The 4,083-nt window shown below is 41.6% G+C and overlaps 1 protein-coding gene across 1 annotated transcript in view; it reads right to left on the bottom strand.

The window, feature by feature from the left end:
* LOC108770001 (nucleolar protein 4-like) overlaps nucleotides 1-4,083 on the bottom strand; it is a 90,805-nt gene that overhangs the window by 79,013 nt on the left and 7,709 nt on the right. The gene's annotated exons all lie outside the window — the stretch shown is intronic.

The raw sequence follows: 4,083 nt of genomic DNA on the forward strand, positions 1-4,083 counted from the left end.
TGGCGCGGGGAAGGGAGGGGGTGAGGGAATGGGCGGCAGGGACCTTTCCGGACGGTGAGGGCAGGGCGGCGGGAGGGTAGTAGTACAGCGTAGAACGAGGGGCCAAGGGGCGCCAGCGCTCATCGGCCGAAGGGGCTTCCACGGGTGTGTTAGGCTTGTGCTTAGAAGGGTATGTGCTTTGCCCACCGCTTTGCTCCTTCAGCGTACATGTGCGGCACTGCTACGTGGACGTACAATATCTACAGTCTCTGTCTCTCTCCTTTTCTCTTCCTCTCTCTCTCTCTCTCTCTCTCTCTCTCTCTCTCTCTCTCTAGTCGGCCTTCGTCTATTTGAATGTGTTGCTCTATCTGTACCTATACCACTCTCTGTATATCACTCTTTCTCTCACACACGCACATTTATACACGCATTCTCTCTCTCTCTCTCTCTCTCTCTCTTTCTTTCTGTCGTTTGTCGTCTCCTCCTCATGCTGGACTCCGTTCTTTGCACCACGCTGTCACACCAGTATGCCACTACCGGCGATACGTAACGTTGCCGGCTTTGCCGCGATACCTGAAAGACGTAAGTTACACGGCACTTCTTCGTCGAGAATGGTCCTTTTCGCCTGTCTGCTTGTTTGCCTACCTGCGTACAACTTGGATCCTTATTCTTGAAAAGAAACCTATACAAAAAACCAGGAAAATTCTACAGTATACGTAACGTATACTGTAATATTTCTCTAGACTCTCGTATACATTTCTTTTCAAGAATAGAGGCCCTGGTCAAAAGAGCATACTGGGCGGGTTTGCTTCCTTGATGCGAATGCATTTTTAAATGCAATTTCTCTCCGTTTAACTTTGCGTATTATTTGCTCGTTGTCGTCATTGTTTTGCCACCTTGGGTTAATACGAGTGTCGATGATCTACATGTAAACAACAGTAACCTACTATGTGTATCCCTTTATACGTAATCTGAGTAATCCTAAGTAATCGAAACCATCGATTATTTCTTGTCATTCAGTTGTTTTATAAGTTACAAGAAATTGATCTGCACACACACACACACACAGAAAAACACACACACACACACACCTATTTGTACATAGATTTTGAATAATCATTAATATTTAATTAATATTTTCGCAATCGAAACGGATGTTTAGATAGCGGAATGTCGCACGAGATTGATCTTTAGACATATATTTTTCCTCGCTTTTACTTGTATTTTTATCTCCCCGCTTAAGCCTTCCATGTTATTAACCGATCGTCGCGCTGCCAGCCCGGATTAATACTTTACAGCTGGGTCAAACGCGTGAAGTCCAATAATTATAATATCGAGGCGAACAGCGATTGTCGGACACGCCATCGTCTTTACATAATTGCCGTTTTAAACTGGCGATTTAATCCGATTCACATGATGAACGCATCATTAAAATCTGGTTCACAAAAGTGACGAACGTGAGGGAATATCGGAGGTGCAGTGTTAGATAATAAAGAAGCAATGATAATTCCTTTAATTGAATAACATTTTTAATTTTTACGTATTAAAATGTAAATTAATCCATTTTGGTGGTTAAATTTTGTTTCGAGATAAACAACGTTTATATATTAACGTACACATTCAGTAAATAAACTAAATTTGTATGAAATTTAATAAATTTCTTGAATTAAATTGTTTAATTCTATTATTTTAGTTAGTTAAATTAATAACCTATTGAGTACAGGAGCAATGGTGACCTATAAAGATGAAAATATGAAAGAACTCAAATAGAGGCTATAATTTGATGTTATTAATTTAACAGGATAGTTGACTTTCTTGAATATCAAATTATCGTATGTGTATCTTTGGTACGTTTATTCGTGAATGAACGGGACGATCTATACACTGTCCTTACGATGGTACGTGAAAGGATTCGTGCAAACTTATACTTTGGTAATTCTCCGACGAGAGATCGCAATTTTCCTTTACCGTAAATCTGAAAACGACCGCAGTCAGCCAATCGTATGCGGTAGTCTCATCGGGTCAAGTACGAGCAAAGATATAGAAAGTCCACGCGTTCAGAGAGACGTAAAATCAGCTTTATCAGTCTACGTTGGTTAACCTTGATACCCGAGAGAAACGATCGAAATATTTTCTAAAAGTTGTTTGTCTAAGATAAAAATATATACATTAATCACGTAGTTTACCTCACCAGAGGTTAACACGAAGCACAAAGAAATTAAGCAAGTTATTCGAACAGGAAAAGAGTCATTTTGTTGATACATCTAAAAATTTAACTAGATCCTTTTATCAAAATAATTATATAGAAAACACAAGCATAATGAGCAATTGTACAAAGGAGATTTTAACAATCAACTTGAGTATTCCACATATAATTATTTTGATAGTCTAATAAAATTATTTTCAAATGTATATCTAGCTAAATTTTTAAATACTTTAGCAAAATCATTTTTTTTTTCGTGAAGCATAAATTGTAACAATGATAGAACATTTCGCAAATTTTCAAGATTAGACTGCGCCCTCCGCCGTCCAATAGAAGTTACAGTAAGTTAATTATAAAAAAATGCTGCGAAAGCTATCTAAAGCTTTGAAAAATATGACAATTGCGATCGCCTCATAATTTCAACGAAGCCGCATCGCTGGAATTATCCATGCGGTGGGCGTACGTGGACAAACCGACGAACAGAGACTAACAGAGGCTGCGATGTAGGAGTGACCTCGTAAAAGCTCTGTAGTCTTAGGGGAAGTGGCCAAGTTATCGGGCCAGCGTCGTAAAATACTTTTTCTCTCGACTTTATGACGGTTATACCCCGTGCACAGACGTCCTCGGGGCTCCACCTGTCCGCTCGACTTCCTTCAAAAAGGCGATCTTTTTATTGGCCGGTCCGTACTTTATTTACGACGTCTTCTGCACGAACCGTTTTTTTTTTCTTCTTCTCCCTTTCCTCCTCCTCCCCCCCCCCCCCTCCGCCCCTCCGTTCCTCTATCTTCTGGAAAGCGAAGAAAACTCGAGTCGCGATAAAGCGCGAACTCGTTGGGATTAATAACGTTTTCAACAATGCTGTATGGAATGCGCACGGTAAATAAATGAATGGATGGATATATGAATGCATGCGCAGACACGCCCACACTCTCGCTCTGTGTCGCCGACAAAGGAAGTCACTGGCATGTCAATTGAAAAGTCGAAAGCGTAGGAAGAAAAAGCATGAGCTCTTCCCTTCTCAGAATAGACCCTAAAGGGATTATTTCTAATTCCTTCACGTCAATGGGACGAACGTTTGTCTCTTCTTCCTATCCCTCCCCTCCCCCCCCCCCCCCCCCCCCCCCAGATAACGATCTAAGCAACAGTTTGCTTCGACGGGGTAGGAAACTTCGGGACACAAGGGGCGTAAAAAAGCTTAAAAACTTTCTCGCGAAAGTTCGATCTTTCCGATTCAATCCGGCGCGAGATGATCCGTATCCTACCTGCGAGAGATATTTGTATGTAATTGCCTCGTTATCAACCTCATTATCGTTCTTGTAAACGTATTTGTCGTCAATATCGTTAGTCTTCTAGGATATCGTTCCTGCGTGAGCCGAGAAGTGTCTACTAACTTAATTCATTACGGAAACTTTTCGCAACGCGCAATAAGTTGGATCTGCCCTCTTCTCTTGTAGGAGTCGGTAACGTAACGTACTATCGGTTTGATTAGCAATTCTAATGTTTCTTTTTGTTATCATCTTTAATTTTGTAATTTTGTAAATGAAAAATTTGTTTAAGATCATTGCGATCGCAATAAATTCAGAGTGTGCGGCGTGATTATTAGCAGAGTCGAACGAAGGAGAAAAATGTATTTCTTTGCGCACCTGCGTGCACGCAAAAACGTGCACATACATACACACACACACACACGCACGCACGCACACACGCACACACATACACACATAGAGAACGTCATCTCAGCGAGTGAACAAAGTCCACTTTGGCATTAGACACCCTTGGTTTCTGAAGCCTCAGGCAGTAATCCCCCTACCCTTTGCCTCGTGGCACCCGGGCACCCCTATAGATCTCTCTAGCCGAGCCACCCTCTCACTCCCTCGTGGCAAGACCCTTTCTACCTCTCC

The sequence above is a fragment of the Trachymyrmex cornetzi genome, unplaced genomic scaffold, assembly GCF_001594075.2.
Source record: "Trachymyrmex cornetzi isolate Tcor2-1 unplaced genomic scaffold, Tcor1.1 scaffold98, whole genome shotgun sequence".
Classification (NCBI taxonomy): domain Eukaryota; kingdom Metazoa; phylum Arthropoda; class Insecta; order Hymenoptera; family Formicidae; genus Trachymyrmex; species Trachymyrmex cornetzi.